Genomic DNA, 24,097 nt, shown 5'->3' with positions numbered 1-24,097 from the left:
TTTGGATTTGTTACTATGTTACCTAGAAGAATAACAAACTGTGCAAGGATGGAGGTTGTAGGAGCAAGGAGAAGTTGTCTGTAAAGTTGGTGGATGCCTATTTTCCATTTTGCAGTCCCTTGTCTCCCTCTTGTGGCCTCCTGGAGGCAACTAGCTGTGCAAAAAAAAGACAGCCTGGCGGCCGGCTGTTGCAGTGTTGCCCTCTCAGGCAACACTGAGTGACTGACTGAGCCTCACCGTCTTATATAAAGTTCAGACGGAACTTTGCACGTGTCATAGTGGAGCCCTCAGGATTCCAGAGCCAGCTTTCTGACATCATAATGGGGCCTCAGAGATAAAAGCCTGGGCCCAGGCAGTGTTGGTCAGTGCTGCTCAGCAGGCAGCACTGGACTGGACTGGATTACAGCTGATACAAGGTGTGAAGGAACAAGGGGTGGCTGTGGGCATGCACTTGCTGCCGCTGCCAGTGTTTATCTGCATGGCAGCAGGGCATTTGGGCGTTGCCAGGAAGGCGTTTTTATGTAGATTCCTCCTCTTTCAGCACTGCATTGTGGTGCAAGCAAAAGAAGCAAATCCTGTCTGGCTTCCTCTCCGGCCTTTATTCACCTCCCGTGTAGCTGTGAGTGTGTGAGCCTGCAGGGCCCCATGGAATTGCCTAGAAGTAGGCTGAATCGCTGCAAGGGCTGAACAGCAGTATCGGGCAGGCTCGGGCAACGCGCGGCCCGTTCGGGTTATCGCTTCTCGGCCTTTTGGCTAAGATCAAGTGTAGTATCTGTTCTTATCAGTTTAATATCTGATACGTCCCCTATCTGGGGACCATATATTAAATGGATTTTTAGAACAGGGAGATGGAAATAGAGCTTGCTCTGTCCACTCCACGCATTGACCTGGTATTGCAGTATTTCCAGGACCGGTGCACCCTTTCCTTATGTGTTGACTAAAAGCAGATTCCAAAAGTGTTTTTTGTCTTTGCTATTGTTTCTGTCTTTCTGAAGGGATCTCCCCTTTTAATCCCATTATTTCAACACCTGTTGGACAATGCATGAGTGATAATGAGCTCATTGATTAAATGCAATTAATGAATAGATTGCCACCTCTTGTTGTGTGTCGTCTGTGTTTCTGTGTTTCCGGCATTTCACATTGGAACACCTCATTCACCTTCCTTGTCTTCTCTCCGCCCTCCCTTTTAGGTAAGTTAAAGAGCTGCACCTGAGCCAGCCACTGATTGATTGATTGATTGATTGATTGATTGATTGATTGATTGATTGATTGATTGATGCAGCACAACAGTCAAATAGTGGAGTGGAGTAGGGGAACAGCAAACAGCCAATAAAGCAGCCCGCCCGCTCGCCTGCCCGCCACAATGGACCTACCTGTGTACACTAGATGGATGTGATGGAATGTACTGTCGTCCCTACATTTCAAGAAGAAGTAAGAATTGCAGTTGCAACAAAGCCTTGCTTGCCTACAAAGAGAGCAGCAATTTGGATTTGTTACTATGTTACCTAGAAGAATAACAAACTGTGCAAGGATGGAGGTTGTAGGAGCAAGGAGAAGTTGTCTGTAAAGTTGGTGGATGCCTATTTTCCATTTTGCAGTCCCTTGTCTCCCTCTTGTGGCCTCCTGGAGGCAACTAGCTGTGCAAAAAAAAGACAGCCTGGCGGCCGGCTGTTGCAGTGTTGCCCTCTCAGGCAACACTGAGTGACTGACTGAGCCTCACCGTCTTATATAAAGTTCAGACGGAACTTTGCACGTGTCATAGTGGAGCCCTCAGGATTCCAGAGCCAGCTTTCTGACATCATAATGGGGCCTCAGAGATAAAAGCCTGGGCCCAGGCAGTGTTGGTCAGTGCTGCTCAGCAGGCAGCACTGGACTGGACTGGATTACAGCTGATACAAGGTGTGAAGGAACAAGGGGTGGCTGTGGGCATGCACTTGCTGCCGCTGCCAGTGTTTATCTGCATGGCAGCAGGGCATTTGGGCGTTGCCAGGAAGGCGTTTTTATGTAGATTCCTCCTCTTTCAGCACTGCATTGTGGTGCAAGCAAAAGAAGCAAATCCTGTCTGGCTTCCTCTCCGGCCTTTATTCACCTCCCGTGTAGCTGTGAGTGTGTGAGCCTGCAGGGCCCCATGGAATTGCCTAGAAGTAGGCTGAATCGCTGCAAGGGCTGAACAGCAGTATCGGGCAGGCTCGGGCAACGCGCGGCCCGTTCGGGTTATCGCTTCTCGGCCTTTTGGCTAAGATCAAGTGTAGTATCTGTTCTTATCAGTTTAATATCTGATACGTCCCCTATCTGGGGACCATATATTAAATGGATTTTTAGAACAGGGAGATGGAAATAGAGCTTGCTCTGTCCACTCCACGCATTGACCTGGTATTGCAGTATTTCCAGGACCGGTGCACCCTTTCCTTATGTGTTGACTAAAAGCAGATTCCAAAAGTGTTTTTTGTCTTTGCTATTGTTTCTGTCTTTCTGAAGGGATCTCCCCTTTTAATCCCATTATTTCAACACCTGTTGGACAATGCATGAGTGATAATGAGCTCATTGATTAAATGCAATTAATGAATAGATTGCCACCTCTTGTTGTGTGTCGTCTGTGTTTCTGTGTTTCCGGCATTTCACATTGGAACACCTCATTCACCTTCCTTGTCTTCTCTCCGCCCTCCCTTTTAGGTAAGTTAAAGAGCTGCACCTGAGCCAGCCACTGATTGATTGATTGATTGATTGATTGATTGATTGATTGATTGATGCAGCACAACAGTCAAATAGTGGAGTGGAGTAGGGGAACAGCAAACAGCCAATAAAGCAGCCCGCCCGCTCGCCTGCCCGCCACAATGGACCTACCTGTGTACACTAGATGGATGTGATGGAATGTACTGTCGTCCCTACATTTCAAGAAGAAGTAAGAATTGCAGTTGCAACAAAGCCTTGCTTGCCTACAAAGAGAGCAGCAATTTGGATTTGTTACTATGTTACCTAGAAGAATAACAAACTGTGCAAGGATGGAGGTTGTAGGAGCAAGGAGAAGTTGTCTGTAAAGTTGGTGGATGCCTATTTTCCATTTTGCAGTCCCTTGTCTCCCTCTTGTGGCCTCCTGGAGGCAACTAGCTGTGCAAAAAAAAGACAGCCTGGCGGCCGGCTGTTGCAGTGTTGCCCTCTCAGGCAACACTGAGTGACTGACTGAGCCTCACCGTCTTATATAAAGTTCAGACGGAACTTTGCACGTGTCATAGTGGAGCCCTCAGGATTCCAGAGCCAGCTTTCTGACATCATAATGGGGCCTCAGAGATAAAAGCCTGGGCCCAGGCAGTGTTGGTCAGTGCTGCTCAGCAGGCAGCACTGGACTGGACTGGATTACAGCTGATACAAGGTGTGAAGGAACAAGGGGTGGCTGTGGGCATGCACTTGCTGCCGCTGCCAGTGTTTATCTGCATGGCAGCAGGGCATTTGGGCGTTGCCAGGAAGGCGTTTTTATGTAGATTCCTCCTCTTTCAGCACTGCATTGTGGTGCAAGCAAAAGAAGCAAATCCTGTCTGGCTTCCTCTCCGGCCTTTATTCACCTCCCGTGTAGCTGTGAGTGTGTGAGCCTGCAGGGCCCCATGGAATTGCCTAGAAGTAGGCTGAATCGCTGCAAGGGCTGAACAGCAGTATCGGGCAGGCTCGGGCAACGCGCGGCCCGTTCGGGTTATCGCTTCTCGGCCTTTTGGCTAAGATCAAGTGTAGTATCTGTTCTTATCAGTTTAATATCTGATACGTCCCCTATCTGGGGACCATATATTAAATGGATTTTTAGAACAGGGAGATGGAAATAGAGCTTGCTCTGTCCACTCCACGCATTGACCTGGTATTGCAGTATTTCCAGGACCGGTGCACCCTTTCCTTATGTGTTGACTAAAAGCAGATTCCAAAAGTGTTTTTTGTCTTTGCTATTGTTTCTGTCTTTCTGAAGGGATCTCCCCTTTTAATCCCATTATTTCAACACCTGTTGGACAATGCATGAGTGATAATGAGCTCATTGATTAAATGCAATTAATGAATAGATTGCCACCTCTTGTTGTGTGTCGTCTGTGTTTCTGTGTTTCCGGCATTTCACATTGGAACACCTCATTCACCTTCCTTGTCTTCTCTCCGCCCTCCCTTTTAGGTAAGTTAAAGAGCTGCACCTGAGCCAGCCACTGATTGATTGATTGATTGATTGATTGATTGATTGATTGATTGATTGATTGATTGATGCAGCACAACAGTCAAATAGTGGAGTGGAGTAGGGGAACAGCAAACAGCCAATAAAGCAGCCCGCCCGCTCGCCTGCCCGCCACAATGGACCTACCTGTGTACACTAGATGGATGTGATGGAATGTACTGTCGTCCCTACATTTCAAGAAGAAGTAAGAATTGCAGTTGCAACAAAGCCTTGCTTGCCTACAAAGAGAGCAGCAATTTGGATTTGTTACTATGTTACCTAGAAGAATAACAAACTGTGCAAGGATGGAGGTTGTAGGAGCAAGGAGAAGTTGTCTGTAAAGTTGGTGGATGCCTATTTTCCATTTTGCAGTCCCTTGTCTCCCTCTTGTGGCCTCCTGGAGGCAACTAGCTGTGCAAAAAAAAGACAGCCTGGCGGCCGGCTGTTGCAGTGTTGCCCTCTCAGGCAACACTGAGTGACTGACTGAGCCTCACCGTCTTATATAAAGTTCAGACGGAACTTTGCACGTGTCATAGTGGAGCCCTCAGGATTCCAGAGCCAGCTTTCTGACATCATAATGGGGCCTCAGAGATAAAAGCCTGGGCCCAGGCAGTGTTGGTCAGTGCTGCTCAGCAGGCAGCACTGGACTGGACTGGATTACAGCTGATACAAGGTGTGAAGGAACAAGGGGTGGCTGTGGGCATGCACTTGCTGCCGCTGCCAGTGTTTATCTGCATGGCAGCAGGGCATTTGGGCGTTGCCAGGAAGGCGTTTTTATGTAGATTCCTCCTCTTTCAGCACTGCATTGTGGTGCAAGCAAAAGAAGCAAATCCTGTCTGGCTTCCTCTCCGGCCTTTATTCACCTCCCGTGTAGCTGTGAGTGTGTGAGCCTGCAGGGCCCCATGGAATTGCCTAGAAATAGGCTGAATCGCTGCAAGGGCTGAACAGCAGTATCGGGCAGGCTCGGGCAACGCGCGGCCCGTTCGGGTTATCGCTTCTCGGCCTTTTGGCTAAGATCAAGTGTAGTATCTGTTCTTATCAGTTTAATATCTGATACGTCCCCTATCTGGGGACCATATATTAAATGGATTTTTAGAACAGGGAGATGGAAATAGAGCTTGCTCTGTCCACTCCACGCATTGACCTGGTATTGCAGTATTTCCAGGACCGGTGCACCCTTTCCTTATGTGTTGACTAAAAGCAGATTCCAAAAGTGTTTTTTGTCTTTGCTATTGTTTCTGTCTTTCTGAAGGGATCTCCCCTTTTAATCCCATTATTTCAACACCTGTTGGACAATGCATGAGTGATAATGAGCTCATTGATTAAATGCAATTAATGAATAGATTGCCACCTCTTGTTGTGTGTCGTCTGTGTTTCTGTGTTTCCGGCATTTCACATTGGAACACCTCATTCACCTTCCTTGTCTTCTCTCCGCCCTCCCTTTTAGGTAAGTTAAAGAGCTGCACCTGAGCCAGCCACTTGATTGATTGATTGATTGATTGATTGATTGATTGATGCAGCACAACAGTCAAATAGTGGAGTGGAGTAGGGGAACAGCAAACAGCCAATAAAGCAGCCCGCCCGCTCGCCTGCCCGCCACAATGGACCTACCTGTGTACACTAGATGGATGTGATGGAATGTACTGTCGTCCCTACATTTCAAGAAGAAGTAAGAATTGCAGTTGCAACAAAGCCTTGCTTGCCTACAAAGAGAGCAGCAATTTGGATTTGTTACTATGTTACCTAGAAGTATAACAAACTGTGCAAGGATGGAGGTTGTAGGAGCAAGGAGAAGTTGTCTGTAAAGTTGGTGGATGCCTATTTTCCATTTTGCAGTCCCTTGTCTCCCTCTTGTGGCCTCCTGGAGGCAACTAGCTGTGCAAAAAAAAGACAGCCTGGCGGCCGGCTGTTGCAGTGTTGCCCTCTCAGGCAACACTGAGTGACTGACTGAGCCTCACCGTCTTATATAAAGTTCAGACGGAACTTTGCACGTGTCATAGTGGAGCCCTCAGGATTCCAGAGCCAGCTTTCTGACATCATAATGGGGCCTCAGAGATAAAAGCCTGGGCCCAGGCAGTGTTGGTCAGTGCTGCTCAGCAGGCAGCACTGGACTGGACTGGATTACAGCTGATACAAGGTGTGAAGGAACAAGGGGTGGCTGTGGGCATGCACTTGCTGCCGCTGCCAGTGTTTATCTGCATGGCAGCAGGGCATTTGGGCGTTGCCAGGAAGGCGTTTTTATGTAGATTCCTCCTCTTTCAGCACTGCATTGTGGTGCAAGCAAAAGAAGCAAATCCTGTCTGGCTTCCTCTCCGGCCTTTATTCACCTCCCGTGTAGCTGTGAGTGTGTGAGCCTGCAGGGCCCCATGGAATTGCCTAGAAGTAGGCTGAATCGCTGCAAGGGCTGAACAGCAGTATCGGGCAGGCTCGGGCAACGCGCGGCCCGTTCGGGTTATCGCTTCTCGGCCTTTTGGCTAAGATCAAGTGTAGTATCTGTTCTTATCAGTTTAATATCTGATACGTCCCCTATCTGGGGACCATATATTAAATGGATTTTTAGAACAGGGAGATGGAAATAGAGCTTGCTCTGTCCACTCCACGCATTGACCTGGTATTGCAGTATTTCCAGGACCGGTGCACCCTTTCCTTATGTGTTGACTAAAAGCAGATTCCAAAAGTGTTTTTTGTCTTTGCTATTGTTTCTGTCTTTCTGAAGGGATCTCCCCTTTTAATCCCATTATTTCAACACCTGTTGGACAATGCATGAGTGATAATGAGCTCATTGATTAAATGCAATTAATGAATAGATTGCCACCTCTTGTTGTGTGTCGTCTGTGTTTCTGTGTTTCCGGCATTTCACATTGGAACACCTCATTCACCTTCCTTGTCTTCTCTCCGCCCTCCCTTTTAGGTAAGTTAAAGAGCTGCACCTGAGCCAGCCACTGATTGATTGATTGATTGATTGATTGATTGATTGATTGATTGATTGATTGATTGATTGATTGATTGATTGATGCAGCACAACAGTCAAATAGTGGAGTGGAGTAGGGGAACAGCAAACAGCCAATAAAGCAGCCCGCCCGCTCGCCTGCCCGCCACAATGGACCTACCTGTGTACACTAGATGGATGTGATGGAATGTACTGTCGTCCCTACATTTCAAGAAGAAGTAAGAATTGCAGTTGCAACAAAGCCTTGCTTGCCTACAAAGAGAGCAGCAATTTGGATTTGTTACTATGTTACCTAGAAGAATAACAAACTGTGCAAGGATGGAGGTTGTAGGAGCAAGGAGAAGTTGTCTGTAAAGTTGGTGGATGCCTATTTTCCATTTTGCAGTCCCTTGTCTCCCTCTTGTGGCCTCCTGGAGGCAACTAGCTGTGCAAAAAAAAGACAGCCTGGCGGCCGGCTGTTGCAGTGTTGCCCTCTCAGGCAACACTGAGTGACTGACTGAGCCTCACCGTCTTATATAAAGTTCAGACGGAACTTTGCACGTGTCATAGTGGAGCCCTCAGGATTCCAGAGCCAGCTTTCTGACATCATAATGGGGCCTCAGAGATAAAAGCCTGGGCCCAGGCAGTGTTGGTCAGTGCTGCTCAGCAGGCAGCACTGGACTGGACTGGATTACAGCTGATACAAGGTGTGAAGGAACAAGGGGTGGCTGTGGGCATGCACTTGCTGCCGCTGCCAGTGTTTATCTGCATGGCAGCAGGGCATTTGGGCGTTGCCAGGAAGGTGTTTTTATGTAGATTCCTCCTCTTTCAGCACTGCATTGTGGTGCAAGCAAAAGAAGCAAATCCTGTCTGGCTTCCTCTCCGGCCTTTATTCACCTCCCGTGTAGCTGTGAGTGTGTGAGCCTGCAGGGCCCCATGGAATTGCCTAGAAGTAGGCTGAATCGCTGCAAGGGCTGAACAGCAGTATCGGGCAGGCTCGGGCAACGCGCGGCCCGTTCGGGTTATCGCTTCTCGGCCTTTTGGCTAAGATCAAGTGTAGTATCTGTTCTTATCAGTTTAATATCTGATACGTCCCCTATCTGGGGACCATATATTAAATGGATTTTTAGAACAGGGAGATGGAAATAGAGCTTGCTCTGTCCACTCCACGCATTGACCTGGTATTGCAGTATTTCCAGGACCGGTGCACCCTTTCCTTATGTGTTGACTAAAAGCAGATTCCAAAAGTGTTTTTTGTCTTTGCTATTGTTTCTGTCTTTCTGAAGGGATCTCCCCTTTTAATCCCATTATTTCAACACCTGTTGGACAATGCATGAGTGATAATGAGCTCATTGATTAAATGCAATTAATGAATAGATTGCCACCTCTTGTTGTGTGTCGTCTGTGTTTCTGTGTTTCCGGCATTTCACATTGGAACACCTCATTCACCTTCCTTGTCTTCTCTCCGCCCTCCCTTTTAGGTAAGTTAAAGAGCTGCACCTGAGCCAGCCATTGATTGATTGATTGATTGATTGATTGATTGATGCAGCACAACAGTCAAATAGTGGAGTGGAGTAGGGGAACAGCAAACAGCCAATAAAGCAGCCCGCCCGCTCGCCTGCCCGCCACAATGGACCTACCTGTGTACACTAGATGGATGTGATGGAATGTACTGTCGTCCCTACATTTCAAGAAGAAGTAAGAATTGCAGTTGCAACAAAGCCTTGCTTGCCTACAAAGAGAGCAGCAATTTGGATTTGTTACTATGTTACCTAGAAGAATAACAAACTGTGCAAGGATGGAGGTTGTAGGAGCAAGGAGAAGTTGTCTGTAAAGTTGGTGGATGCCTATTTTCCATTTTGCAGTCCCTTGTCTCCCTCTTGTGGCCTCCTGGAGGCAACTAGCTGTGCAAAAAAAAGACAGCCTGGCGGCCGGCTGTTGCAGTGTTGCCCTCTCAGGCAACACTGAGTGACTGACTGAGCCTCACCGTCTTATATAAAGTTCAGACGGAACATTGCACGTGTCATAGTGGAGCCCTCAGGATTCCAGAGCCAGCTTTCTGACATCATAATGGGGCCTCAGAGATAAAAGCCTGGGCCCAGGCAGTGTTGGTCAGTGCTGCTCAGCAGGCAGCACTGGACTGGACTGGATTACAGCTGATACAAGGTGTGAAGGAACAAGGGGTGGCTGTGGGCATGCACTTGCTGCCGCTGCCAGTGTTTATCTGCATGGCAGCAGGGCATTTGGGCGTTGCCAGGAAGGCGTTTTTATGTAGATTCCTCCTCTTTCAGCACTGCATTGTGGTGCAAGCAAAAGAAGCAAATCCTGTCTGGCTTCCTCTCCGGCCTTTATTCACCTCCCGTGTAGCTGTGAGTGTGTGAGCCTGCAGGGCCCCATGGAATTGCCTAGAAGTAGGCTGAATCGCTGCAAGGGCTGAACAGCAGTATCGGGCAGGCTCGGGCAACGCGCGGCCCGTTCGGGTTATCGCTTCTCGGCCTTTTGGCTAAGATCAAGTGTAGTATCTGTTCTTATCAGTTTAATATCTGATACGTCCCCTATCTGGGGACCATATATTAAATGGATTTTTAGAACAGGGAGATGGAAATAGAGCTTGCTCTGTCCACTCCACGCATTGACCTGGTATTGCAGTATTTCCAGGACCGGTGCACCCTTTCCTTATGTGTTGACTAAAAGCAGATTCCAAAAGTGTTTTTTGTCTTTGCTATTGTTTCTGTCTTTCTGAAGGGATCTCCCCTTTTAATCCCATTATTTCAACACCTGTTGGACAATGCATGAGTGATAATGAGCTCATTGATTAAATGCAATTAATGAATAGATTGCCACCTCTTGTTGTGTGTCGTCTGTGTTTCTGTGTTTCCGGCATTTCACATTGGAACACCTCATTCACCTTCCTTGTCTTCTCTCCGCCCTCCCTTTTAGGTAAGTTAAAGAGCTGCACCTGAGCCAGCCACTGATTGATTGATTGATTGATTGATTGATTGATTGATTGATTGATTGATTGATTGATTGATGCAGCACAACAGTCAAATAGTGGAGTGGAGTAGGGGAACAGCAAACAGCCAATAAAGCAGCCCGCCCGCTCGCCTGCCCGCCACAATGGACCTACCTGTGTACACTAGATGGATGTGATGGAATGTACTGTCGTCCCTACATTTCAAGAAGAAGTAAGAATTGCAGTTGCAACAAAGCCTTGCTTGCCTACAAAGAGAGCAGCAATTTGGATTTGTTACTATGTTACCTAGAAGAATAACAAACTGTGCAAGGATGGAGGTTGTAGGAGCAAGGAGAAGTTGTCTGTAAAGTTGGTGGATGCCTATTTTCCATTTTGCAGTCCCTTGTCTCCCTCTTGTGGCCTCCTGGAGGCAACTAGCTGTGCAAAAAAAAGACAGCCTGGCGGCCGGCTGTTGCAGTGTTGCCCTCTCAGGCAACACTGAGTGACTGACTGAGCCTCACCGTCTTATATAAAGTTCAGACGGAACTTTGCACGTGTCATAGTGGAGCCCTCAGGATTCCAGAGCCAGCTTTCTGACATCATAATGGGGCCTCAGAGATAAAAGCCTGGGCCCAGGCAGTGTTGGTCAGTGCTGCTCAGCAGGCAGCACTGGACTGGACTGGATTACAGCTGATACAAGGTGTGAAGGAACAAGGGGTGGCTGTGGGCATGCACTTGCTGCCGCTGCCAGTGTTTATCTGCATGGCAGCAGGGCATTTGGGCGTTGCCAGGAAGGCGTTTTTATGTAGATTCCTCCTCTTTCAGCACTGCATTGTGGTGCAAGCAAAAGAAGCAAATCCTGTCTGGCTTCCTCTCCGGCCTTTATTCACCTCCCGTGTAGCTGTGAGTGTGTGAGCCTGCAGGGCCCCATGGAATTGCCTAGAAGTAGGCTGAATCGCTGCAAGGGCTGAACAGCAGTATCGGGCAGGCTCGGGCAACGCGCGGCCCGTTCGGGTTATCGCTTCTCGGCCTTTTGGCTAAGATCAAGTGTAGTATCTGTTCTTATCAGTTTAATATCTGATACGTCCCCTATCTGGGGACCATATATTAAATGGATTTTTAGAACAGGGAGATGGAAATAGAGCTTGCTCTGTCCACTCCACGCATTGACCTGGTATTGCAGTATTTCCAGGACCGGTGCACCCTTTCCTTATGTGTTGACTAAAAGCAGATTCCAAAAGTGTTTTTTGTCTTTGCTATTGTTTCTGTCTTTCTGAAGGGATCTCCCCTTTTAATCCCATTATTTCAACACCTGTTGGACAATGCATGAGTGATAATGAGCTCATTGATTAAATGCAATTAATGAATAGATTGCCACCTCTTGTTGTGTGTCGTCTGTGTTTCTGTGTTTCCGGCATTTCACATTGGAACACCTCATTCACCTTCCTTGTCTTCTCTCCGCCCTCCCTTTTAGGTAAGTTAAAGAGCTGCACCTGAGCCAGCCACTGATTGATTGATTGATTGATTGATTGATTGATTGATTGATTGATGCAGCACAACAGTCAAATAGTGGAGTGGAGTAGGGGAACAGCAAACAGCCAATAAAGCAGCCCGCCCGCTCGCCTGACCTACCTGTGTACACTAGATGGATGTGATGGAATGTACTGTCGTCCCTACATTTCAAGAAGAAGTAAGAATTGCAGTTGCAACAAAGCCTTGCTTGCCTACAAAGAGAGCAGCAATTTGGATTTGTTACTATGTTACCTAGAAGAATAACAAACTGTGCAAGGATGGAGGTTGTAGGAGCAAGGAGAAGTTGTCTGTAAAGTTGGTGGATGCCTATTTTCCATTTTGCAGTCCCTTGTCTCCCTCTTGTGGCCTCCTGGAGGCAACTAGCTGTGCAAAAAAAAGACAGCCTGGCGGCCGGCTGTTGCAGTGTTGCCCTCTCAGGCAACACTGAGTGACTGACTGAGCCTCACCGTCTTATATAAAGTTCAGACGGAACTTTGCACGTGTCATAGTGGAGCCCTCAGGATTCCAGAGCCAGCTTTCTGACATCATAATGGGGCCTCAGAGATAAAAGCCTGGGCCCAGGCAGTGTTGGTCAGTGCTGCTCAGCAGGCAGCACTGGACTGGACTGGATTACAGCTGATACAAGGTGTGAAGGAACAAGGGGTGGCTGTGGGCATGCACTTGCTGCCGCTGCCAGTGTTTATCTGCATGGCAGCAGGGCATTTGGGCGTTGCCAGGAAGGCGTTTTTATGTAGATTCCTCCTCTTTCAGCACTGCATTGTGGTGCAAGCAAAAGAAGCAAATCCTGTCTGGCTTCCTCTCCGGCCTTTATTCACCTCCCGTGTAGCTGTGAGTGTGTGAGCCTGCAGGGCCCCATGGAATTGCCTAGAAGTAGGCTGAATCGCTGCAAGGGCTGAACAGCAGTATCGGGCAGGCTCGGGCAACGCGCGGCCCGTTCGGGTTATCGCTTCTCGGCCTTTTGGCTAAGATCAAGTGTAGTATCTGTTCTTATCAGTTTAATATCTGATACGTCCCCTATCTGGGGACCATATATTAAATGGATTTTTAGAACAGGGAGATGGAAATAGAGCTTGCTCTGTCCACTCCACGCATTGACCTGGTATTGCAGTATTTCCAGGACCGGTGCACCCTTTCCTTATGTGTTGACTAAAAGCAGATTCCAAAAGTGTTTTTTGTCTTTGCTATTGTTTCTGTCTTTCTGAAGGGATCTCCCCTTTTAATCCCATTATTTCAACACCTGTTGGACAATGCATGAGTGATAATGAGCTCATTGATTAAATGCAATTAATGAATAGATTGCCACCTCTTGTTGTGTGTCGTCTGTGTTTCTGTGTTTCCGGCATTTCACATTGGAACACCTCATTCACCTTCCTTGTCTTCTCTCCGCCCTCCCTTTTAGGTAAGTTAAAGAGCTGCACCTGAGCCAGCCACTGATTGATTGATTGATTGATTGATTGATTGATTGATTGATTGATTGATTGATTGATTGATTGATTGATGCAGCACAACAGTCAAATAGTGGAGTGGAGTAGGGGAACAGCAAACAGCCAATAAAGCAGCCCGCCCGCTCGCCTGCCCGCCACAATGGACCTACCTGTGTACACTAGATGGATGTGATGGAATGTACTGTCGTCCCTACATTTCAAGAAGAAGTAAGAATTGCAGTTGCAACAAAGCCTTGCTTGCCTACAAAGAGAGCAGCAATTTGGATTTGTTACTATGTTACCTAGAAGAATAACAAACTGTGCAAGGATGGAGGTTGTAGGAGCAAGGAGAAGTTGTCTGTAAAGTTGGTGGATGCCTATTTTCCATTTTGCAGTCCCTTGTCTCCCTCCTGTGGCCTCCTGGAGGCAACTAGCTGTGCAAAAAAAAGACAGCCTGGCGGCCGGCTGTTGCAGTGTTGCCCTCTCAGGCAACACTGAGTGACTGACTGAGCCTCACCGTCTTATATAAAGTTCAGACGGAACTTTGCACGTGTCATAGTGGAGCCCTCAGGATTCCAGAGCCAGCTTTCTGACATCATAATGGGGCCTCAGAGATAAAAGCCTGGGCCCAGGCAGTGTTGGTCAGTGCTGCTCAGCAGGCAGCACTGGACTGGACTGGATTACAGCTGATACAAGGTGTGAAGGAACAAGGGGTGGCTGTGGGCATGCACTTGCTGCCGCTGCCAGTGTTTATCTGCATGGCAGCAGGGCATTTGGGCGTTGCCAGGAAGGCGTTTTTATGTAGATTCCTCCTCTTTCAGCACTGCATTGTGGTGCAAGCAAAAGAAGCAAATCCTGTCTGGCTTCCTCTCCGGCCTTTATTCACCTCCCGTGTAGCTGTGAGTGTGTGAGCCTGCAGGGCCCCATGGAATTGCCTAGAAGTAGGCTGAATCGCTGCAAGGGCTGAACAGCAGTATCGGGCAGGCTCGGGCAACGCGCGGCCCGTTCGGGTTATCGCTTCTCGGCCTTTTGGCTAAGATCAAGTGTAGTATCTGTTCTTATCAGTTTAATATCTGATACGTCCCCTATCTGGGGACCATATATTAAATGGATTTTTAGAACAGGGAGATGGAAATAGAGCTTGCTCTGTCCACTCCACGCATTGACCTGGTATTGCAGTATTTCCAGGACCGGTGCACCCTTTCCTTATGTGTTGACTAAAAGCAGATTCCAAAAGTGTTTTTTGTCTTTGCTATTGTTTCTGTCTTTCTGAAGGGATCTCCCCTTTTAATCCCATTATTTCAACACCTGTTGGACAATGCATGAGTGATAATGAGCTCATTGATTAAATGCAATTAATGAATAGATTGCCACCTCTTGTTGTGTGTCGTCTGTGTTTCTGTGTTTCCGGCATTTCACATTGGAACACCTCATTCACCTTCCTTGTCTTCTCTCCGCCCTCCCTTTTAGGTAAGTTAAAGAGCTGCACCTGAGCCAGCCACTGATTGATTGATTGATTGATTGATTGATTGATTGATTGATTGATTGATTGATGCAGCACAACAGTCAAATAGTGGAGTGGAGTAGGGGAACAGCAAACAGCCAATAAAGCAGCCCGCCCGCTCGCCTGCCCGCCACAATGGACCTACCTGTGTACACTAGATGGATGTGATGGAATGTACTGTCGTCCCTACATTTCAAGAAGAAGTAAGAATTGCAGTTGCAACAAAGCCTTGCTTGCCTACAAAGAGAGCAGCAATTTGGATTTGTTACTATGTTACCTAGAAGAATAACAAACTGTGCAAGGATGGAGGTTGTAGGAGCAAGGAGAAGTTGTCTGTAAAGTTGGTGGATGCCTATTTTCCATTTTGCAGTCCCTTGTCTCCCTCTTGTGGCCTCCTGGAGGCAACTAGCTGTGCAAAAAAAAGACAGCCTGGCGGCCGGCTGTTGCAGTGTTGCCCTCTCAGGCAACACTGAGTGACTGACTGAGCCTCACCGTCTTATATAAAGTTCAGACGGAACTTTGCACGTGTCATAGTGGAGCCCTCAGGATTCCAGAGCCAGCTTTCTGACATCATAATGGGGCCTCAGAGATAAAAGCCTGGGCCCAGGCAGTGTTGGTCAGTGCTGCTCAGCAGGCAGCACTGGACTGGACTGGATTACAGCTGATACAAGGTGTGAAGGAACAAGGGGTGGCTGTGGGCATGCACTTGCTGCCGCTGCCAGTGTTTATCTGCATGGCAGCAGGGCATTTGGGCGTTGCCAGGAAGGCGTTTTTATGTAGATTCCTCCTCTTTCAGCACTGCATTGTGGTGCAAGCAAAAGAAGCAAATCCTGTCTGGCTTCCTCTCCGGCCTTTATTCACCTCCCGTGTAGCTGTGAGTGTGTGAGCCTGCAGGGCCCCATGGAATTGCCTAGAAGTAGGCTGAATCGCTGCAAGGGCTGAACAGCAGTATCGGGCAGGCTCGGGCAACGCGCGGCCCGTTCGGGTTATCGCTTCTCGGCCTTTTGGCTAAGATCAAGTGTAGTATCTGTTCTTATCAGTTTAATATCTGATACGTCCCCTATCTGGGGACCATATATTAAATGGATTTTTAGAACAGGGAGATGGAAATAGAGCTTGCTCTGTCCACTCCACGCATTGACCTGGTATTGCAGTATTTCCAGGACCGGTGCACCCTTTCCTTATGTGTTGACTAAAAGCAGATTCCAAAAGTGTTTTTTGTCTTTGCTATTGTTTCTGTCTTTCTGATGGGATCTCCCCTTTTAATCCCATTATTTCAACACCTGTTGGACAATGCATGAGTGATAATGAGCTCATTGATTAAATGCAATTAATGAATAGATTGCCACCTCTTGTTGTGTGTCGTCTGTGTTTCTGTGTTTCCGGCATTTCACATTGGAACACCTCATTCACCTTCCTTGTCTTCTCTCCGCCCTCCCTTTTAGGTAAGTTAAAGAGCTGCACCTGAGCCAGCCACTGATTGATTGATTGATTGATTGATTGATTGATTGATTGATTGATTGATTGATTGATGCAGCACAACAGTCAAATAGTGGAGTGGAGTAGGGGAACAGCAAACAGCCAATAAAGCAGCCCGCCCGCTCGCCTGCCCGCCACAATGGACCTACCTGTGTACACTAGATGGATGTGATGGAATGTACTGTCGTCCCTACATTTCAAGAAGAAGTAAGAATTGCAGTTGCAACAAAGCCTTGCTTGCCTACAAAGAGAGCAGCAATTTGGATTTGTTACTATGTTACCTAGAAGAATAACAAACTGTGCAAGGATGGAGGTTGTAGGAGCAAGGAGAAGTTGTCTGTAAAGTTGGTGGATGCCTATTTTCCATTTTGCAGTCCCTTGTCTCCCTCCTGTGGCCTCCTGGAGGCAACTAGCTGTGCAAAAAAAAGACAGCCTGGCGGCCGGCTGTTGCAGTGTTGCCCTCTCAGGCAACACTGAGTGACTGACTGAGCCTCACCGTCTTATATAAAGTTCAGACGGAACTTTGCACGTGTCATAGTGGAGCCCTCAGGATTCCAGAGCCAGCTTTCTGACATCATAATGGGGCCTCAGAGATAAAAGCCTGGGCCCAGGCAGTGTTGGTCAGTGCTGCTCAGCAGGCAGCACTGGACTGGACTGGATTACAGCTGATACAAGGTGTGAAGGAACAAGGGGTGGCTGTGGGCATGCACTTGCTGCCGCTGCCAGTGTTTATCTGCATGGCAGCAGGGCATTTGGGCGTTGCCAGGAAGGCGTTTTTATGTAGATTCCTCCTCTTTCAGCACTGCATTGTGGTGCAAGCAAAAGAAGCAAATCCTGTCTGGCTTCCTCTCCGGCCTTTATTCACCTCCCGTGTAGCTGTGAGTGTGTGAGCCTGCAGGGCCCCATGGAATTGCCTAGAAGTAGGCTGAATCGCTGCAAGGGCTGAACAGCAGTATCGGGCAGGCTCGGGCAACGCGCGGCCCGTTCGGGTTATCGCTTCTCGGCCTTTTGGCTAAGATCAAGTGTAGTATCTGTTCTTATCAGTTTAATATCTGATACGTCCCCTATCTGGGGACCATATATTAAATGGATTTTTAGAACAGGGAGATGGAAATAGAGCTTGCTCTGTCCACTCCACGCATTGACCTGGTATTGCAGTATTTCCAGGACCGGTGCACCCTTTCCTTATGTGTTGACTAAAAGCAGATTCCAAAAGTGTTTTTTGTCTTTGCTATTGTTTCTGTCTTTCTGAAGGGATCTCCCCTTTTAATCCCATTATTTCAACACCTGTTGGACAATGCATGAGTGATAATGAGCTCATTGATTAAATGCAATTAATGAATAGATTGCCACCTCTTGTTGTGTGTCGTCTGTGTTTCTGTGTTTCCGGCATTTCACATTGGAACACCTCATTCACCTTCCTTGTCTTCTCTCCGCCCTCCCTTTTAGGTAAGTTAAAGAGCTGCACCTGAGCCAGCCACTGATTGATTGATTGATTGATTGATTGATTGATTGATTGATTGATTGATTGATTGATTGATTGATTGATGCAGCACAACAGTCAAATAGTGGAGTGGAGTAGGGGAACAGCAAACAGCCAATAAAGCAGCCCGCCCGCTCGCCTGCCCGCCACAATGGACCTACCTGTGTACACTAGATGGATGTGATGGAATGTACTGTCGTCCCTACATTTCAAGAAGAAGTAAGAATTGCAGTTGCAACAAAGCCTTGCTTGCCTACAAAGAGAGCAGCAATTTGGATTTGTTACTATGTTACCTAGAAGAATAACAAACTGTGCAAGGATGGAGGTTGTAGGAGCAAGGAGAAGTTGTCTGTAAAGTTGGTGGATGCCTATTTTCCATTTTGCAGTCCCTTGTCTCCCTCTTGTGGCCTCCTGGAGGCAACTAGCTGTGCAAAAAAAAGACAGCCTGGCGGCCGGCTGTTGCAGTGTTGCCCTCTCAGGCAACACTGAGTGACTGACTGAGCCTCACCGTCTTATATAAAGTTCAGACGGAACTTTGCACGTGTCATAGTGGAGCCCTCAGGATTCCAGAGCCAGCTTTCTGACATCATAATGGGGCCTCAGAGATAAAAGCCTGGGCCCAGGCAGTGTTGGTCAGTGCTGCTCAGCAGGCAGCACTGGACTGGACTGGATTACAGCTGATACAAGGTGTGAAGGAACAAGGGGTGGCTGTGGGCATGCACTTGCTGCCGCTGCCAGTGTTTATCTGCATGGCAGCAGGGCATTTGGGCGTTGCCAGGAAGGCATTTTTATGTAGATTCCTCCTCTTTCAGCACTGCATTGTGGTGCAAGCAAAAGAAGCAAATCCTGTCTGGCTTCCTCTCCGGCCTTTATTCACCTCCCGTGTAGCTGTGAGTGTGTGAGCCTGCAGGGCCCCATGGAATTGCCTAGAAGTAGGCTGAATCGCTGCAAGGGCTGAACAGCAGTATCGGGCAGGCTCGGGCAACGCGCGGCCCGTTCGGGTTATCGCTTCTCGGCCTTTTGGCTAAGATCAAGTGTAGTATCTGTTCTTATCAGTTTAATATCTGATACGTCCCCTATCTGGGGACCATATATTAAATGGATTTTTAGAACAGGGAGATGGAAATAGAGCTTGCTCTGTCCACTCCACGCATTGACCTGGTATTGCAGTATTTCCAGGACCAGTGCACCCTTTCCTTATGTGTTGACTAAAAGCAGATTCCAAAAGTGTTTTTTGTCTTTGCTATTGTTTCTGTCTTTCTGAAGGGATCTCCCCTTTTAATCCCATTATTTCAACACCTGTTGGACAATGCATGAGTGATAATGAGCTCATTGATTAAATGCAATTAATGAATAGATTGCCACCTCTTGTTGTGTGTCGTCTGTGTTTCTGTGTTTCCGGCATTTCACATTGGAACACCTCATTCACCTTCCTTGTCTTCTCTCCGCCCTCCCTTTTAGGTAAGTTAAAGAGCTGCACCTGAGCCAGCCACTGATTGATTGATTGATTGATTGATTGATTGATTGATTGATTGATTGATGCAGCACAACAGTCAAATAGTGGAGTGGAGTAGGGGAACAGCAAACAGCCAATAAAGCAGCCCGCCCGCTCGCCTGCCCGCCACAATGGACCTACCTGTGTACACTAGATGGATGTGATGGAATGTACTGTCGTCCCTACATTTCAAGAAGAAGTAAGAATTGCAGTTGCAACAAAGCCTTGCTTGCCTACAAAGAGAGCAGCAATTTGGATTTGTTACTATGTTACCTAGAAGAATAACAAACTGTGCAAGGATGGAGGTTGTAGGAGCAAGGAGAAGTTGTCTGTAAAGTTGGTGGATGCCTATTTTCCATTTTGCAGTCCCTTGTCTCCCTCTTGTGGCCTCCTGGAGGCAACTAGCTGTGCAAAAAAAAGACAGCCTGGCGGCCGGCTGTTGCAGTGTTGCCCTCTCAGGCAACACTGAGTGACTGACTGAGCCTCACCGTCTTATATAAAGTTCAGACGGAACTTTGCACGTGTCATAGTGGAGCCCTCAGGATTCCAGAGCCAGCTTTCTGACATCATAATGGGGCCTCAGAGATAAAAGCCTGGGCCCAGGCAGTGTTGGTCAGTGCTGCTCAGCAGGCAGCACTGGACTGGACTGGATTACAGCTGATACAAGGTGTGAAGGAACAAGGGGTGGCTGTGGGCATGCACTTGCTGCCGCTGCCAGTGTTTATCTGCATGGCAGCAGGGCATTTGGGCGTTGCCAGGAAGGCGTTTTTATGTAGATTCCTCCTCTTTCAGCACTGCATTGTGGTGCAAGCAAAAGAAGCAAATCCTGTCTGGCTTCCTCTCCGGCCTTTATTCACCTCCCGTGTAGCTGTGAGTGTGTGAGCCTGCAGGGCCCCATGGAATTGCCTAGAAGTAGGCTGAATCGCTGCAAGGGCTGAACAGCAGTATCGGGCAGGCTCGGGCAACGCGCGGCCCGTTCGGGTTATCGCTTCTCGGCCTTTTGGCTAAGATCAAGTGTAGTATCTGTTCTTATCAGTTTAATATCTGATACGTCCCCTATCTGGGGACCATATATTAAATGGATTTTTAGAACAGGGAGATGGAAATAGAGCTTGCTCTGTCCACTCCACGCATTGACCTGGTATTGCAGTATTTCCAGGACCGGTGCACCCTTTCCTTATGTGTTGACTAAAAGCAGATTCCAAAAGTGTTTTTTGTCTTTGCTATTGTTTCTGTCTTTCTGAAGGGATCTCCCCTTTTAATCCCATTATTTCAACACCTGTTGGACAATGCATGAGTGATAATGAGCTCATTGATTAAATGCAATTAATGAATAGATTGCCACCTCTTGTTGTGTGTCGTCTGTGTTTCTGTGTTTCCGGCATTTCACATTGGAACACCTCATTCACCTTCCTTGTCTTCTCTCCGCCCTCCCTTTTAGGTAAGTTAAAGAGCTGCACCTGAGCCAGCCACTGATTGATTGATTGATTGATTGATTGATTGATTGATTGATTGATTGATTGATTGATTGATGCAGCACAACAGTCAAATAGTGGAGTGGAGTAGGGGAACAGCAAACAGCCAATAAAGCAGCCCGCCCGCTCGCCTGCCCGCCACAATGGACCTACCTGTGTACACTAGATGGATGTGATGGAATGTACTGTCGTCCCTACATTTCAAGAAGAAGTAAGAATTGCAGTTGCAACAAAGCCTTGCTTGCCTACAAAGAGAGCAGCAATTTGGATTTGTTACTATGTTACCTAGAAGAATAACAAACTGTGCAAGGATGGAGGTTGTAGGAGCAAGGAGAAGTTGTCTGTAAAGTTGGTGGATGCCTATTTTCCATTTTGCAGTCCCTTGTCTCCCTCTTGTGGCCTCCTGGAGGCAACTAGCTGTGCAAAAAAAAGACAGCCTGGCGGCCGGCTGTTGCAGTGTTGCCCTCTCAGGCAACACTGAGTGACTGACTGAGCCTCACCGTCTTATATAAAGTTCAGACGGAACTTTGCACGTGTCATAGTGGAGCCCTCAGGATTCCAGAGCCAGCTTTCTGACATCATAATGGGGCCTCAGAGATAAAAGCCTGGGCCCAGGCAGTGTTGGTCAGTGCTGCTCAGCAGGCAGCACTGGACTGGACTGGATTACAGCTGATACAAGGTGTGAAGGAACAAGGGGTGGCTGTGGGCATGCACTTGCTGCCGCTGCCAGTGTTTATCTGCATGGCAGCAGGGCATTTGGGCGTTGCCAGGAAGGCGTTTTTATGTAGATTCCTCCTCTTTCAGCACTGCATTGTGGTGCAAGCAAAAGAAGCAAATCCTGTCTGGCTTCCTCTCCGGCCTTTATTCACCTCCCGTGTAGCTGTGAGTGTGTGAGCCTGCAGGGCCCCATGGAATTGCCTAGAAGTAGGCTGAATCGCTGCAAGGGCTGAACAGCAGTATCGGGCAGGCTCGGGCAACGCGCGGCCCGTTCGGGTTATCGCTTCTCGGCCTTTTGGCTAAGATCAAGTGTAGTATCTGTTCTTATCAGTTTAATATCTGATACGTCCCCTATCTGGGGACCATATATTAAATGGATTTTTAGAACAGGGAGATGGAAATAGAGCTTGCTCTGTCCACTCCACGCATTGACCTGGTATTGCAGTATTTCCAGGACCGGTGCACCCTTTCCTTATGTGTTGACTAAAAGCAGATTCCAAAAGTGTTTTTTGTCTTTGCTATTGTTTCTGTCTTTCTGAAGGGATCTCCCCTTTTAATCCCATTATTTCAACACCTGTTGGACAATGCATGAGTGATAATGAGCTCATTGATTAAATGCAATTAATGAATAGATTGCCACCTCTTGTTGTGTGTCGTCTGTGTTTCTGTGTTTCCGGCATTTCACATTGGAACACCTCATTCACCTTCCTTGTCTTCTCTCCGCCCTCCCTTTTAGGTAAGTTAAAGAGCTGCACCTGAGCCAGCCACTGATTGATTGATTGATTGATTGATTGATTGATTGATTGATTGATGCAGCACAACAGTCAAATAGTGGAGTGGAGTAGGGGAACAGCAAACAGCCAATAAAGCAGCCCGCCCGCTCGCCTGCCCGCCACAATGGACCTACCTGTGTACACTAGATGGATGTGATGGAATGTACTGTCGTCCCTACATTTCAAGAAGAAGTAAGAATTGCAGTTGCAACAAAGCCTTGCTTGCCTACAAAGAGAGCAGCAATTTGGATTTGTTACTATGTTACCTAGAAGAATAACAAACTGTGCAAGGATGGAGGTTGTAGGAGCAAGGAGAAGTTGTCTGTAAAGTTGGTGGATGCCTATTTTCCATTTTGCAGTCCCTTGTCTCCCTCTTGTGGCCTCCTGGAGGCAACTAGCTGTGCAAAAAAAAGACAGCCTGGCGGCCGGCTGTTGCAGTGTTGCCCTCTCAGGCAACACTGAGTGACTGACTGAGCCTCACCGTCTTATATAAAGTTCAGACGGAACTTTGCACGTGTCATAGTGGAGCCCTCAGGATTCCAGAGCCAGCTTTCTGACATCATAATGGGGCCTCAGAGATAAAAGCCTGGGCCCAGGCAGTGTTGGTCAGTGCTGCTCAGCAGGCAGCACTGGACTGGACTGGATTACAGCTGATACAAGGTGTGAAGGAACAAGGGGTGGCTGTGGGCATGCACTTGCTGCCGCTGCCAGTGTTTATCTGCATGGCAGCAGGGCATTTGGGCGTTGCCAGGAAGGCGTTTTTATGTAGATTCCTCCTCTTTCAGCACTGCATTGTGGTGCAAGCAAAAGAAGCAAATCCTGTCTGGCTTCCTCTCCGGCCTTTATTCACCTCCCGTGTAGCTGTGAGTGTGTGAGCCTGCAGGGCCCCATGGAATTGCCTAGAAGTAGGCTGAATCGCTGCAAGGGCTGAACAGCAGTATCGGGCAGGCTCGGGCAACGCGCGGCCCGTTCGGGTTATCGCTTCTCGGCCTTTTGGCTAAGATCAAGTGTAGTATCTGTTCTTATCAGTTTAATATCTGATACGTCCCCTATCTGGGGACCATATATTAAATGGATTTTTAGAACAGGGAGATGGAAATAGAGCTTGCTCTGTCCACTCCACGCATTGACCTGGTATTGCAGTATTTCCAGGACCGGTGCACCCTTTCCTTATGTGTTGACTAAAAGCAGATTCCAAAAGTGTTTTTTGTCTTTGCTATTGTTTCTGTCTTTCTGAAGGGATCTCCCCTTTTAATCCCATTATTTCAACACCTGTTGGACAATGCATGAGTGATAATGAGCTCATTGATTAAATGCAATTAATGAATAGATTGCCACCTCTTGTTGTGTGTCGTCTGTGTTTCTGTGTTTCCGGCATTTCACATTGGAACACCTCATTCACCTTCCTTGTCTTCTCTCCACCCTCCCTTTTAGGTAAGTTAAAGAGCTGCACCTGAGCCAGCCACTGATTGATTGATTGATTGATTGATTGATTGATTGATTGATTGATTGATTGATTGATTGATTGATGCAGCACAACAGTCAAATAGTGGAGTGGAGTAGGGGAACAGCAAACAGCCAATAAAGCAGCCCGCCCGCTCGCCTGCCCGCCACAATGGACCTACCTGTGTACACTAGATGGATGTGATGGAATGTACTGTCGTCCCTACATTTCAAGAAGAAGTAAGAATTGCAGTTGCAACAAAGCCTTGCTTGCCTACAAAGAGAGCAGCAATTTGGATTTGTTACTATGTTACCTAGAAGAATAACAAACTGTGCAAGGATGGAGGTTGTAGGAGCAAGGAGAAGTTGTCTGTAAAGTTGGAGGATGCCTATTTTCCATTTTGCAGTCCCTTGTCTCCCTCTTGTGGCCTCCTGGAGGCAACTAGCTGTGCAAAAAAAAGACAGCCTGGCGGCCGGCTGTTGCAGTGTTGCCCTCTCAGGCAACACTGAGTGACTGACTGAGCCTCACCGTCTTATATAAAGTTCAGACGGAACTTTGCACGTGTCATAGTGGAGCCCTCAGGATTCCAGAGCCAGCTTTCTGACATCATAATGGGGCCTCAGAGATAAAAGCCTGGGCCCAGGCAGTGTTGGTCAGTGCTGCTCAGCAGGCAGCACTGGACTGGACTGGATTACAGCTGATACAAGG

General features: G+C 47.8%; 16 non-coding genes across 16 annotated transcripts; all 16 read left to right on the top strand.

The window, feature by feature from the left end:
* The first annotated feature begins 733 nt into the window (after positions 1-733).
* LOC142689933 (U2 spliceosomal RNA) lies at positions 734-924 on the top strand. Its single transcript, XR_012858758.1, has one exon. It is a non-coding gene; the product is annotated as a U2 spliceosomal RNA (small nuclear RNA).
* Positions 925-2,216: 1,292 nt separating this feature from the next.
* On the top strand, positions 2,217-2,407 carry LOC142689930 (U2 spliceosomal RNA). Its single transcript, XR_012858756.1, has one exon. It is a non-coding gene; the product is annotated as a U2 spliceosomal RNA (small nuclear RNA).
* Positions 2,408-3,687: 1,280 nt separating this feature from the next.
* Positions 3,688-3,878, top strand: LOC142689929 (U2 spliceosomal RNA). Its single transcript, XR_012858755.1, has one exon. It is a non-coding gene; the product is annotated as a U2 spliceosomal RNA (small nuclear RNA).
* A 1,292-nt stretch (positions 3,879-5,170) lies between these two features.
* Positions 5,171-5,361, top strand: LOC142689928 (U2 spliceosomal RNA). Its single transcript, XR_012858754.1, has one exon. It is a non-coding gene; the product is annotated as a U2 spliceosomal RNA (small nuclear RNA).
* Positions 5,362-6,634: 1,273 nt separating this feature from the next.
* Positions 6,635-6,825, top strand: LOC142689927 (U2 spliceosomal RNA). Its single transcript, XR_012858753.1, has one exon. It is a non-coding gene; the product is annotated as a U2 spliceosomal RNA (small nuclear RNA).
* Positions 6,826-8,133: 1,308 nt separating this feature from the next.
* On the top strand, positions 8,134-8,324 carry LOC142689926 (U2 spliceosomal RNA). Its single transcript, XR_012858752.1, has one exon. It is a non-coding gene; the product is annotated as a U2 spliceosomal RNA (small nuclear RNA).
* A 1,268-nt stretch (positions 8,325-9,592) lies between these two features.
* Positions 9,593-9,783, top strand: LOC142689925 (U2 spliceosomal RNA). The gene has a single exon (XR_012858751.1). It is a non-coding gene; the product is annotated as a U2 spliceosomal RNA (small nuclear RNA).
* Positions 9,784-11,079: 1,296 nt separating this feature from the next.
* On the top strand, positions 11,080-11,270 carry LOC142689924 (U2 spliceosomal RNA). The gene has a single exon (XR_012858750.1). It is a non-coding gene; the product is annotated as a U2 spliceosomal RNA (small nuclear RNA).
* A 1,267-nt stretch (positions 11,271-12,537) lies between these two features.
* Positions 12,538-12,728, top strand: LOC142689923 (U2 spliceosomal RNA). Its single transcript, XR_012858749.1, has one exon. It is a non-coding gene; the product is annotated as a U2 spliceosomal RNA (small nuclear RNA).
* A 1,304-nt stretch (positions 12,729-14,032) lies between these two features.
* On the top strand, positions 14,033-14,223 carry LOC142689922 (U2 spliceosomal RNA). Its single transcript, XR_012858748.1, has one exon. It is a non-coding gene; the product is annotated as a U2 spliceosomal RNA (small nuclear RNA).
* A 1,288-nt stretch (positions 14,224-15,511) lies between these two features.
* LOC142689921 (U2 spliceosomal RNA) lies at positions 15,512-15,702 on the top strand. The gene has a single exon (XR_012858747.1). It is a non-coding gene; the product is annotated as a U2 spliceosomal RNA (small nuclear RNA).
* Positions 15,703-16,994: 1,292 nt separating this feature from the next.
* Positions 16,995-17,185, top strand: LOC142689918 (U2 spliceosomal RNA). Its single transcript, XR_012858745.1, has one exon. It is a non-coding gene; the product is annotated as a U2 spliceosomal RNA (small nuclear RNA).
* A 1,304-nt stretch (positions 17,186-18,489) lies between these two features.
* LOC142689876 (U2 spliceosomal RNA) lies at positions 18,490-18,680 on the top strand. The gene has a single exon (XR_012858707.1). It is a non-coding gene; the product is annotated as a U2 spliceosomal RNA (small nuclear RNA).
* A 1,284-nt stretch (positions 18,681-19,964) lies between these two features.
* On the top strand, positions 19,965-20,155 carry LOC142689917 (U2 spliceosomal RNA). The gene has a single exon (XR_012858744.1). It is a non-coding gene; the product is annotated as a U2 spliceosomal RNA (small nuclear RNA).
* A 1,296-nt stretch (positions 20,156-21,451) lies between these two features.
* Positions 21,452-21,642, top strand: LOC142689916 (U2 spliceosomal RNA). Its single transcript, XR_012858743.1, has one exon. It is a non-coding gene; the product is annotated as a U2 spliceosomal RNA (small nuclear RNA).
* Positions 21,643-22,922: 1,280 nt separating this feature from the next.
* On the top strand, positions 22,923-23,113 carry LOC142689915 (U2 spliceosomal RNA). Its single transcript, XR_012858742.1, has one exon. It is a non-coding gene; the product is annotated as a U2 spliceosomal RNA (small nuclear RNA).
* The last annotated feature ends 984 nt before the right edge of the window (positions 23,114-24,097 follow it).

Source organism: Rhinoderma darwinii, assembly GCF_050947455.1.
Source record: "Rhinoderma darwinii isolate aRhiDar2 chromosome 5 unlocalized genomic scaffold, aRhiDar2.hap1 SUPER_5_unloc_32, whole genome shotgun sequence".
In the NCBI taxonomy this organism is placed as follows: Eukaryota; Metazoa; Chordata; class Amphibia; order Anura; family Rhinodermatidae; genus Rhinoderma; species Rhinoderma darwinii.
This window is presented reverse-complemented; position numbering and strand designations above follow the sequence as displayed.